The 14,008-nt window shown below is 38.7% G+C and overlaps 1 protein-coding gene across 9 annotated transcripts in view; it reads right to left on the reverse strand.

Moving 5' to 3' along the window:
* The window catches only part of B3GNTL1 (UDP-GlcNAc:betaGal beta-1,3-N-acetylglucosaminyltransferase like 1), a 109,428-nt gene that overhangs the window by 66,837 nt on the left and 28,583 nt on the right, over window positions 1-14,008 (reverse strand). The window lies entirely within an intron of this gene.

Genomic DNA, 14,008 nt, shown 5'->3' on the forward strand with positions numbered 1-14,008 from the left:
CTGATGGAGCAGATAATTCTGGCAGGGAGCGTGGCTGATGGAGAGAAGTGGATGAACCCAGGGGATACAAAAAATCATCTGCCAAAGGAAGAAAAACCATGGACCAAATGGACTGGGAATGTTAAAGAGGCAGCAGCAGAGGCCAGCAAAACACAAAAATGATGGGACTGAAGAGTAGCAGGATACCTCTGGGTGTCAAAGCACCAAAAGCCCCATGGCACTGGACAGGCACAAGCAGGGTATTACTGGAGCTATTTATGTTGGTGGGTGTGAAGGTCAGCTACTTACAGGCACTTAATGTCAAGGGACATTAACAAGGACAAAACGGGATCTGACTTCTAAATTGACACTTTGTTTTTACTGACTTCTAATGAGATGTAATTTGAAGGGTTTTAAGAGGGACAGCCAGCCAGAATTCTTTATTAATCTAAGTAAGTAGGTAAACAACTGCAATTAGCAATGGAGAGAAAGGGTTAAACCAGTCAATTTTGTGCTAAGACAAACAGACAAACAAATAAATCTTTCTTCAATTCAGGCTTAAAGGTTCTCATTTCTTCCACAACAGAAACAGATGATTCACAGCTGTTTGGCATCTGCTGCACTCCTACCTAGAGAATGTGTTCTCTTTGTCATTAGGTATCTCCCAACACATGGGTGGGAGGACTCACATCCCCTCCACTGGAGCACCAGCGTCCTGTATGTTATTAAATCATCTTTACACATTTCTGATGGTGGAAACCAAGAACTAGACACCTACAGGCACAGAAATATGAAAGCAGGATTTTCTTATCTACATCTAAGAAATGACATTTTCACTTAGTACGGGTATTTAATTTGTGAAAGAATCTAAAAGCATCACCCTTCAATTTAAAGCAAGATTTTTATTATGCTCGTTGTTAGCAACAAAAATTTAAAAACCCTAACCTTGCAGTTAGGAAGGCCAAAGTGTGTCTGTTCCTTCTACTTATGATCAGAAAATGTAGTTGTTACTGAGCTACAGCATTTTACAAGTGCAAGATGAGGCAAACTTTTGGCTATTTCATTCCAAACTGCAGAAGTTTTTGACCACATGAAACTAATTTTATATTTGCCACTGATTCAAAACAAAAAAACCCAGTTCATGTATTACTTTTGGGATCAAATTATTCTATAGAATCACATGTATGAAATAACTCTGTTAAAACAGCTGTGCAAAGTACTCAAATTGGCTTGCTTTCTTCCTTTCCAATAAACCTCTAGCCTTCTTGGAAAGTCCTATTTTTTCCAGACTTCAGTTTGGGAGGCTTATTTGGTAATCTGTCATTTTTCACAGGCACATGCTCTCTTATTTTCTAGCAGCTGTGTACATACAAATTTCCATAAAAAACCTACACGTATCCACTTAAAAGATCAAATTTGGAGGCTTGAAACATGGTAAAGGAGGAAAGAATAACAGCAGAGCACAAGTAGAAATTCTCAGGATAAATTACAAATAGAAGATACAAAAGCAACATTTACCCATTTTCTCTTTCAAAAACAGAACCAAAAAAATATGCATCAAGTTCTCATGCTAATACAAGCACATCTATCAGGAGTGTATTTGAAATGAATCCGTGCCAGCCCTGTAACACTGCCCAAAAACATCAAGAAGCAGCACTTTTCCTAAATGCAATATTTAAAAACTAATTAACAGCAACAAATGCAAAGTTATGGTCCAAAGATGCCCAAAGTTAGACCAGCTGGTGTGTAAAGCACTATAAATGGCACAAGATTTGCATGCACAGCCTATATGGGGCCACGTATAAAATCCAGAGCCCTCATTATTTGTAAATTCCTGACAATGAGAAGCCCTGAAACAACAGCAAATATTTCACAGCACTTAATGCCAGGACAAGCACACGTCTGCCCAACAGGGCATGGTAAGACAATTCCAGCCTGTTCATGCTCACGGCTGAGCCCACAACACCCTGGTTTTAGGAAAAGCAGAAGGATTTTTTCAGGCATTGTCAGAATGTTTCCCGCATCCTCTGCCCCCTCCCAAAGCTCTGCACTAAGATTAATGAAGTAGTTCATGCCTTTCAAAGCTACAGGAAGCCAAAATAATGACTAAATACTCTTCAGTTGTGTTTTCAAACTTGTCTGCACAACTCTCTTGAAACTCACGATTCTGGTAAAATTACATGGGTCTATCTCCCAAGGAACCAGCTACCCAGAGCAATCCTGATTTCCTCAAACTTTAATTATTATAGATTACTGCAGGACCGGTGGCATAATTCCTTGGTAAAGAATCCCAAATTCAGACAGGCAGAATTAAAACACATTTTAGAAGGTAATTATGAAAGATGTGCCTGAATAAGGCTCTGTTTTTATGAAAGGTAGGTAAGTTACTTCTCTTTGCCAGTTGCTCATACATGATTATGGATAGTCACAGATACTGTGTCCAAATAACATATTTTTGCTTTAAAAATAGGTTTGGCAGAAGTTAAAAAAACCTAAACCTTTTATTCATATTATCATTAAAAACAGACAGTAAGAATTTTTGGTTTGCTGATGGTGGTGACATTTCTACATTATACAATCACCAAAGTTGCCAGGAAAAAAATTAACCAAATACATCAAATCCCAAATGGAAATTCAAACAGCTTTCAGAATACATGAAGCAGTAGCTGGTTTTAGAAAGAAGTTTATTTCCTTGTAAAATTTATTATTTTTGTTTATAGAGCTCTCAGGTTAGAGGTCAGAACTGAGACAAGATTCCACTTCAGGTTACTCATCCAGAGTTCCACAGACAGCAACAAAAAGTCCAGTGTCACAGGGGAGAACATGAGGCTGCCTTCCTCCAAAATAACTCTTCAGCTTGCAATTCTATTTGTAATTTTGGAAAGATTCTGACTTGGCCAGCAAATATTTGGCTATTGATACATGATCAGTATGGAACAATGGACAGTTTTCAACTAATTTGCAGGTAAATACCTTGGCATGACACATTCTGAAAATGTTGTCTGACACGGGCAGCTTTACATTTTTACAGCAACTGTTAATTACCAATCCTTAATTGTCCTGCCTTTAGAGGGCTCAGGGTGTCAGTGCCCTGGCTGGGGCTGCTCCAAGAGTTCTCCTTCACCAGGACTTCCAGTCACACAGCAGATGCATTGGCATCTTTCAGATTAAAATTTATATGATTAGCACTGCTTATGTATTTTTCCTAACAAATTAGCACAAGCCCTGCCACAGCAATGGAAGTTTGCCATCAAGGCTGAAGCTGTGTTATAATTTTCACTGAAGAGAAAGTTGAATTGAGTTCTATGTCTCACTGCTTGCACCTGGTATCCTGCTATAAAAGGAGATTTTGGACTTCACCTCTCCTCAATACAGAACTTGAAACTAAAGTATCAGAGAGCACATGCTTGCTACTGAGGCATGTAATTTCTTCCTTCCTCTTTATTCTAAAATTATTCACGTTACCTACTTGATGAAAAAAAGCCCAAGCAACCCAAGCTTTGAGTCATACACACAACACACAGATTCTTATCACTAGGGACCCTGTTCTCAGTGAAATGCATGCTGTCCTGTCAGACAGAAAATAATTTCTTGTTCCTGAATAACAAAACATGTATTTACTACAGATACTGTTTCAGCCATTTAAGAAATATTTTTATGCTTTGCTTTTGTCATTTTATCAATGCTCTATTTGTGTTCAATAGCATCCTCCATTGTACAGAGCAGCAGCATGACAGACCCAATCACTGAAACTTGACATTAACGTGCTCACATTCCATGGCTACAGCTTGGTTATAAAAGCCATGCAAGAGTGAATTTAATATATGGCAGAACACCAGAAGTTTTTTTTGTTTGTTTGTTTCAAATTCTAGAAAGCATCTTTCTGATCCTGAATAGCAACCAGGTCCACAAAGTTTCCTCTCCTTCCACTAAGCTGGTTTTGCTCATTCTCCTCTGACCATGGCCTCCCAAAGGGCCAGGGATGATTCCTCCATCACTGCCTGCACCTGCTAAACTTGAAGATCAAAAGTACTTCTTTGCAGACAAAAAAGTTTCTAATTTTCCATCACTAATACATGATTATTTATACAGCTCTACCAGCAAAGAGGAAAACGGGAATTTATTGAACATGGCATCAACACCATCATTACTTCAACAAGCCCATTCAGCTAAGAGACAAAATGAGCTCCAGTAAAAATTCTTCTAACTACTGGGAAATGCCTATTTCCACGAGTATGCCAAGCAGAGCTGTCAACAGCAGAGGTACCCCAGGTCACCTGCAACCATAAGAATTTTACAGAAAACTGCTTTGAAGGCAGAAGGATAACACTCCATCATTTTTAATTTGCAGGAAATTGCTCCCATTTAAGTTACTGTGTAAAAATACATTCAAATTTGGGAGGGACTGTGCTTTAAATATGGTTCAAGCTAAAAGAATTAAAATGTGAAATGACACAGTGGTAATTACTGCAGTAAATGAAAGGGTCAGCTGTTCTGAGGAGGAGGCAAACATCTAGCAAAGAAACACAAAATCCATAAAAAGTTTTCAACCCATAATTCTGTATCAATGGTCATAGATCTCTCAGACCAGAACACTGAGCCTTCTAGCAGCATTATTCTTTCAGCCCAGGGACAGAACCAAGGCCACACAAAAGTGACTTTGTATGATCTGACGGGGCTGCAGCCCCCAGGACCTGCTCTTGTGCTGACAGGAAATAGCCTCTGCCTCGAGCCTTCATCTACCCACGTGAAACTGAGGAGACCACAGACCAGCCTCTGTTCTCTTCTAATTGTCAACATCTGCTCTGCACAGCTATGAATAATTTTATGACACATTAAAAAATCTCTCCTACTGACTCCAAAGGTTGTTGGGTTTGTGTTTTGCTTTTTTTTTCCTTTTTGAATGCAAAATCTGACACTGAAATTAAGAGAGAGACTGTTTTGCTTGTAGGTTAAGGTTTACATTCTTCTGAAAGACGCCATTAAAATGGAATTCAGGGTAGGAAGGCAAAGCTGGTTATTCCCTTCTAAAGTCAGGTGGCCAAATAAATGTTGGCAGTTGAGATAATACATTATTTTCAAATATTGGAGAGAAATGGAGCACCAGCCCACTGGTGGAGGTAGTGACCTCCATGAGAGGTAGCTGTGATCCCTCTGACTGCTTATTTCATGCCAGGAACAACAAACCTCAACTCAAACATCACAGCCCTAAAAAAGTGAGGATGCAGATGCACCAATAGACACATTCAACATGACCTGAGTCTCAGTTCAAAAAAGAAACACATTTGAGGACAGCTTAGCAGCACTGCCACTTGAAACCTCAATTTTCCTGCTCTTTTAAGTGAGCCATCAGGGGTTCTAAGACAAACATTCAAATGCAGCAGTTTATAATTTATTTTCATTTCACAACCAAAAACTTATTTATTTATTTATAATAGAAGAGTGCCAATGTGAAAGGTATGGATAAAACTCTGGGGACATAGCCACGCTACAATTTTAGATGGTCACTAGGCCTGGCTAAAAAGGAAGAGGAGAAAGGAAAAAGGGAGATGCACATTAGCCTGTGTGCAACCCTCATGACTCTTCATGAGCAGGAGAAGCAGAAGAATGGAAAGAGAAACAATTAAAGAACAAATCACAAGGGGAGTCTGTCCCTGCCAGTGTAATTCCCAGTTTTCCAGGGCTGGAATATAACGTGATAAGGCTTTCTTAACTGATTCCTGCACAAAGCACAGGTTGACTGTTGGCTGCATATGGGACAACACTAGGGAAAAAAAAAAATCTTTTTCTCCTTTAGCTTAAATACTCAGGAAATGCACAGAAGGAACAGAACACTGAGAACATAAAGCTAAACATGCCTCTTACAGAGAGCTGCTGAAGCACACACTATACCCAGGACCACTGCAATGATTTCTTTATCTCTCCTTCTGGCTTCTGTGATAATAAAGCTGAGATTCCTCTGCACCTTCCCAGCTGTAAATGCTGTGACAGTTCATTTGCTTCTTGCTAGTGTGGGTTCAGTATTACCTTGCTGGCCTGGCAGTGCTCCAAGTGAAGTGTGTAAAAGTGTGTGAGCACTTGCACAGTCTGGTTTCTCTCAGAAACATTAAAATGCAATTGCCAACCTGGTGACCAATTTATCTCCTTCCCCTGAGGCCCGTGAGAGAGTTTCATGGACACAGAACTGTTTTCTCCTGAATATTAAGATGACTATTCCTCTGCTACTTTCTTGTACTCATGGGTGGAAATTTCAATTTCTTCATTAAAAACTACTAAGCAATCTGCTCCTTGCAAAATGAATGGGCAATTAAGGATGTGGTGAACTTGTGGCTCTTTTGTGAAGCGTCAGGGAAAGACAAAATTATATAAGGGAAGAGACGAAACCAAGAATGAAGTGAGAAAGTGAAAGCTGCTGGGGGCTGTCACAGCCAGAACAACCAATTCCAAAAGTTGCAGTGGAAGATGGCAAAAATGAAACATACAACAAAACACACCAAAAAAAATACAGAATATAAGAGTATAGAGTGTAAGACCTACCCGTACAGTCCCAAAGTCCCCAAAATTACACAGTGTCAAACCAATGGGTTTCCAGAAAAACAAAAGTCTGGAATGAACGTTCAAAATAAATTTCAATTGTCAGTGAAACTATTAGGTGATATTAAGCATAAACTTGGACCCTGTTTTATTAGCTTTTAAAACAGAACATTGCAAAGGGGCTTAAAAGGTGTACACTAGATAAGGAAAAAATCAAACCAGAGGCAGACCAAGCACATTGAGTGCAAAAGGCTGTTTGTGCTACATTACAGACAGCACACTTCTTTTGTGGCTGGATAAATCCTCCAAAGTTATAAGGATTAAAACATTCTTTTAAGTAAAATTTGAACCGTTCACCAGACAACAAGCAGTTTCCTCAATTTGCCTTTTCTACTTTATAAAATAATCCTAACCCTGAGATTCACACATTCAAGACTACATTTTTTTCATTCTGACATTATTACAGTATAGGTATGCAAAGAATTACCCAGAATAAATATAGACCTCCTGGCATGCTCTGGAATTATACACCTGAAAATAATAATCCCTTTTATTATACAAACTTTCTGAACACCTATCTTTTATGTTGACAAGCATGATTCAGATCTACTCCAATAAACTCAACACCATAAATGCATAGTACCCACTTAGTCTAATAAAAAGAAGTCTAGTAACATCTGCTTTTTCTGCTTCAGTAGCTCTGAAGAAATCCAAGAAGTAGTTTGCAGCAAATACTGAGCCCTCTTATTCTGCTTACCAGCAGCATTTGCTTTTATATATTCTCTATATTCTTGACACATATTTTTGTAGCTCTGTAGCCTATTATTGCATTTATAGCTAGCCCCAGTACTTTTCCCTACCTTGATAGGCAAAAAGACAAAACACATTCCAGAGGCTCCAAGCTGAGGGTCCAAGGCCTCTATCCCATCTCGGCTCTCTGGGAGCCAAGGTTGAAATCAGCTCTTGGAGACACACTTTCATAAACAGAGTTTAGTTCCTATCTAGAGTGGGGAGGATTCATAAAAGGGTTGAACTGAGGAGGAATTATCTCACCACTTTGGTCTTTAATTGGGGATTTTTGCCAGTTGTGCTAATTTGCTAAGCTCATAAAACTGCATTCACCCCGTGCAGGGGTGGGCATTTTCCATATCTGCTCCTTGGAGGCCTCCAATAAAGACCAGCCTTTATATCACCTCCTACACTAATATAATCTCCAAAGTGTGTTGTTTCATTTCAAGGCTCTTTAAGGCATCAGTGGATGTGCTACTCACCTCTAAGATGATGAAATTGCCATAAGTGAACAGACAAATATCCATTCTCTATGAAAAAGGACCCGCTGTTCACAGACACATGCACTGAAAAGCTCACTGTCATTTTTTTATGTGCACAACTTCAGCTCAAGAACTTCTAATCACAGTCTGCTTTGCCAAGACTGTAAAAACAGAATAAAAATCCCCTGTCCCAGTTTGTCACACGTGTACTAAGAAAAAAAAAAAATTACATAAAAACTGAATTACTCATTAAATCTGGATTCTTATACTCCAAAGCTGTCGGATTGGACAATGAATCTGGCTTTTTTACAACACAGAAAGGAAAACTATAAATTCAAACATAACAGTATAACATATATTGTTAATACTTATGAGAGGATATGGTGGATGTAAATATTTTAAAACTCTGCTTCCTTAAGTAGTTAAAAAATCAGAAAGGCAACAACTACTGTAGAGACAAATGTCAAACTTGGCACAGCGAAGTCAGTATAAAAAACTATTAAGGAACAAAATCTTGAGTGTGACAGATCAAATAGAACGTGCTTAACTCATGCTTATACACAATTTTTAAAACAGTGAAAAACTGTTCAGAGCCCAGTTGCAAAAGACAAAGAAATGTTTTTCCTATGTATAAGGCTACAAGAGGGAGCTGCATTGCAGATAAAATGTTTGAAATCCATAATTTTTATTGCACTAGAAGCCACAGTAAAAATATTTCCCCCCTTTTGTGGAATCAGCACTCTGATCTTCAAATTCAAAGAAAGCAAATTACAGAAGCGAAGGGTGTATCAGCTCTGTGCTCTCACATATGGACAACCAACTGTAAAATAAACTTCATTGAGTTGGAAATGTGTATTTGGAGTGGGCTTTTTGTTTTGAAAGGAAAAAAAAAAAGTCAGGGCTACTTCAATATCCTGTCTATTATTTTAAAATAAAGACTGGATTTTGTCCCTCAAAAAGAGGCAAAAGTACAGTTCCTGAAGCTATAAAAGTCAATATATAAAAGCCTAAAGCGAAGCTTAAGGGCTGTTTATTTGGAAGTCAGCACAAGCACATCAGCAGGATAAATATGGAAGATCAAACAAGAGTTAAGTGGAGCACTCAGAAACTGGAAGTTACTAGCTGGTTCCATCCATGTCCTCAACTGCAGCTCTGCATTAACAACTGAGTCTTCAATTTATTTTAACATCTTGCCCTATTTTTCAAAGTAATTTTCAAGAGTATTGAGAAGGCATAAATGGTAACAATAACTTGGAAAGCCAATTATGCATTTCTGAAAATTTAATCCTTGACAGTTTTCCTTTACACTTGGCATTACCTGTCCATCTCCTATGTCAAATGTCTCAAAAAAAAGGGTGTTTAGGATGCAAATCTGTTGCATTCCTTATGGGTATGATTAATTACTAAAAATACAAGAAAATACCATCAGCTGGAACAAATCATAGCTCACATCAGAAATAGCTGGTTTCTACCAGTTTCATTTCTATGTCCATCAAAATCATATCAGGCTTTTTCTGCCATACAAGAATCTGTCATGCTGTAATGCTGCATTCATCAAGAACATTTTGGAATAAAGTCAAACTTATTGTAATCACAAGTCCCTTTTATACTATATTACAATATTTCTGTTCCATTTAAACATTACCATGTATTATGAGCCACATTCCAGCCTTGTTTAATCATGCAAATTATCCAACAAGATATGAAGAGGAAAAATTTACCACTCCTTCCCCTATGGGACACCTTTAAACTCATGCAAAACTGCACACACACAAAGCACAAGCTGCATACATTTCAGAATTCCAGCAAACCTGTTTCTAAGTTCAAAATATGTGACCCTGAGCTGCCTTTTCATAAAGCCTCACTGGGAAGTTCTAATTGTGCTTTGAGCTCACAGATGTGGCTAAGCCACTTCTCATTAAACTTTCTAGAATTCCATGAACCCTTTGACATGTATTTTCACGTGTAAATATAAACACTGTCAAGCTTGTGAAACTTTGGTTCATTCTCCGCCAGAGGAGAACAAGGATCAACCAACCACAAAAGGAAGCAGCCAGTTGTTTTTTCTTATATGGTACAGGCTCAATCCCATACAAACTGCTAGGATCTGCTGTAATAACCAGTTACTGTGGCTTCTTCACTCAGTAGAAAAGCATCAGGACCTCACTATTAATGCCACATTTTTAGATAACATGGGTCAAGGAAGAGGAAATGGAGATCAAAAAAATCCCAAGAAAGTGTTGAGTATCTTTTTATTGAAAGACAACAAACACAAGTGAGCCATTAATAGTGGCAAAGATAGGGGGGAGGGAGGGAGAGGCTGGAGGGGATTTCAATCAGCCTTTTCATGTTTTATTCATTCTTAAGTAAGAAGGCCTCTCCCTCTGGCCAGTTTCTGCCTTTACTAACATAACCAGAGAGCAGGCATTGCATACATCCCCTTTCAGATTGCTGCCTTGATTATTATTTCAGTTGTGACATACGGACAGCCAACCCAAGCACTAATAACGCAGAATTTTCTGTCTGCAGGTAGACAAAACAGCTGCTCTAAGCCAGAGATATTCAATCTGTGGCCCACCTGGAAAATTCATCCTGCTTGCAATCTACTCCTACCAGCTTTTGACCACTAAGAAGTTCCCTGTTGAGATACATGATGATAATGCAATATTTAGTGCACTGAATTTATGGAAAAGGTCCAGCCATGCTGTCAGGTCCTTCTTGCCTTAAAAACAAGCTACATGCTCTGACTCCACCACAATGCTGGATCTATTTCCAAACTGAGCATCTGTAGTAAATGCTGATTTGTAGCATGAATCTTTATCAAATATTAATTAAACTCTAATACAGGAAGACTTAGTAAGTAGAAAAGCACAACTTCTAAAGATGTCAGTGAAATGTAACAGGCACCTATTAGAGCAGAGTGTGTGCTATGAAAAATGTTAATTATTGCTCTTCTGTCAGGTGGTTGGCAGAGATTATTGCTAAGAGCTACAAATCACCTGTGACAATTTCCAGATTTATCCAACACCAACAGCTCCAAGATAACCTGCAAAGTCCAGCGTGTATCAGGAAGTCATACAGACACAGTCATCCAGAATCACTGGGGCTTCTTCAGACAGTTCTTTATCTACATTAGGACAATCCAGCCTTATCATCCACAGGCCCTTCCTTTTGGCAGGAGTCTCCTCACGAGTCACTCTAAGTTTGCTGCCTGCTTCCTAAGTGAACAACCACGTGAAGGCATGGAAATGTCTTGTCTTCGAGGAGGAAAAAATGGTAGATGGAACTGTGCTTCAGGCTGAACAGAATACTTAACAGGCTGAGAGACTAAACTAACCTAAAGCAGTGATTTAACAGATGTGGACAGGAACTCAGCTTTTACTTACAGTCAGCAACAGCCCTTAAAAATGACTTGTATAAATATTTGTGCAATTAATCCAGCCTTAAAACCATTCAGATCTTTTCATTTACACAGCCCAGTAAACATTTCCAGTGTAAAAGAAGGGCTGCATGATCAAACCTCAGTCACATTTACAAGCACAATTTGGACTCGGATATCCCCTCGGATTAGTTTTAATCTACATTTTTTTCCACTTACTTCAACATCAAAGCAGTCAGTTCTCTTAATTTGTTTGCTGATTTTCTTCATGTACCTGTCAGTGCAATCTGCATTTACTGAACAGTTACAATTGTCCATTTTTATTTGTTTTTAACTCTCGGCCAGAAAGAGCAAGTCTTCCAGAACACATATATTTAAGGTTTATATCAGTATACCCACAAAAGTGGGGTTTAATCACCTGTCATTTATACAGAAGATAACACTGAAGAAGCAAATATTGATCTTTTTTAAAGTAGGTTTTTTCATCATCATGCTCTCTTTGTACTCTCTCACTCCCACCACACTCTCTGGGGTGTACATTCTGAAATTTCACGCATACCATAAAGTATCTTTGGAATGTTACAGTATAATTGTTTAGAGAAACATTTAACGGATGAGTAAGCATCAAGAGGCCAGGGCTAAGGGAAAAGTTAAAATGCTGGCAGCATTTTGTATTGAATGATCTTCTCAGCATGAGGACTGGGGATGGACATTTGATCCAAAAAGCTGCTATTGACTCAAGCAGTTTAAACCCAGCATCCAGCACAGAGGTGTCTGAAGGCACCTCCCAAAACGTCTGCAACCAACCTCCACTCCCAAACCTGCCTTTGGGCACTGCCCAGGAGAGCAATCCAGTGCCACAGGATATTATTTGATCAATAACATAAACCTTATGATAGGGGATGACATGGTCTTGACAGTTGGCTCTTTTTCCTTTTTCAATTGATCACTTGGTTTCCCAATTTCCAGCACAAATAATCTGCATGTGCATGGTGTAGAAATGCAGCAGAAGTGACTGGAAAGAGCTGGGCACTGAGTACAGAGACAGCTAAAAAAAAGCTGAACATGCTTTCACTACAGGAATCTGCTGCAGATTAATGTGCTGTAAATTAAAGCAAATTTTCCTGAATTCCCTGAAGGACTTTTCCTCCCAGAGATTCTACAAATCTATTAGCACAGGTCCATCATTATAGTTTTTTGGGGTTTATGCAGTGAAAATAGTTTAAAAAATACACCCAAAATAAAGCGTATGATGTATCAGGGTAGATGACTGGGACAAATCAGGCCTAACCTTAGATAATTGATTCATAGCCTGATTATTACAGTACAGCTTTTACTCCCAATTCCTCCTCCGCCCCATACTTTTTAAAGTAAGAAAAAGCAAAATAATTATCCCTCTACCTGAATTTCTAATCAGAAGAACAGATACCAAAGCAGGAGAAGTGCCATGTGCTCACATGCTCTGGAAACCAAGTAGAATTTTAGCTCCAAAGCTGGAAAAGCCAAGCTGCCCCAGGCTGGAGTCACAGCTAAAGCTCGTCTGATGATTGGGCACCTAAAATCTCCCTCCAAGGGGATTCTGTGGTGCTTAACAACATACGAGTTGCAGCTGGTGCAGCACAATTTCCCCAAAACTTCAGACTTTCACAGAATTCTCAGCAATCTACTGTCCTTGAGGACCTTCTGTTTCTACATTAAGCTTGGTGAAGAACAAAATAAACTAAAAAATAATGAGGAACACATAAATAGCGTGAATCTATAAATCTCATCTTGTTAATAAACTCATGGGTAAGTACCACGAGTTCTGCTAGTTCCAAACGCAATGTATTATCCAAAATTGTTAATCTACCTCTAAAATGTGTGACTCTAAATTATATGTAAAAATAATGCATTTATTAAGGCTTTAACAGGTATTTGTAGCACATAAGATTGCAAGGGACTTCCCAGGTCATCAGATTTGCATCCTACTGTCAGAAACACCGTATTAAATCATCTCTTCCAGAACACATAGATTCCCATCTTATTTAAAATGAAGGGGGGTTTTTTGCATAATCTCAAAATCAGGATATTTGCTTTATTTTTCCACTTGAATCATCGAAGATCCAGTGGCCATTTAGATAAAATACTTCAGATTGTGTAGGACAAGCTTTTACATCCTCAAGTTTTTCCTTCTCTTCACCAACCCAGTGATCCAGATGCTGTCATCAGATAAATACACCCATTTAAATCTGTATTTTTTTCTAATGCCACACTCACAGGGAAATCCAAATATTCCATGGGTAACTTTTCCTGTAATTACTTTCCCTTGGTGAATTACAGGGACCTGTAATACCACTGGTGATTTTAAAACAAGGTCTGTGGATTACTCCTTGTGTTACAATGACCATAGCAGGGCCTGCGAGGAGGTTTTTGGAGTTAAGGTAACAGGGAACACAACACAGTTTATAATGAAGCCTAACAAATAAGGATATGTTAATCTTTTCAACCACTTAAATCCAGGGAAATGAAAACCAAATGTCTTCCTAACATAGCATCCCAAAACCCAAGCCCAAATACTTGGATCTAAAAGCCTGCTGGGATGTTTTCTGCTAACCATCCATTAGATTTCTTATATTCTGTACAACATTCCTCCACAAGCTGGATTGATTTCTTCCACAGCTTAACTTGTTTTTGCCAAAGTCTCTTTTAGTCTCTATTTTAGTTCAGCACTGGCCTCCTGCCTAATGAAACAACTGTTCCTTATGCCAAAACCGTCATCTTCAGTTGCACAAGACACATCTCACATACAAACACATATCATGAGCCCAATGTTTAATGCCTGAAGAACTACTGGTTTAAAGTGATC

This window comes from Corvus moneduloides, chromosome 19, assembly GCF_009650955.1.
Source record: "Corvus moneduloides isolate bCorMon1 chromosome 19, bCorMon1.pri, whole genome shotgun sequence".
Lineage (NCBI taxonomy): Eukaryota > Metazoa > Chordata > Aves > Passeriformes > Corvidae > Corvus > Corvus moneduloides.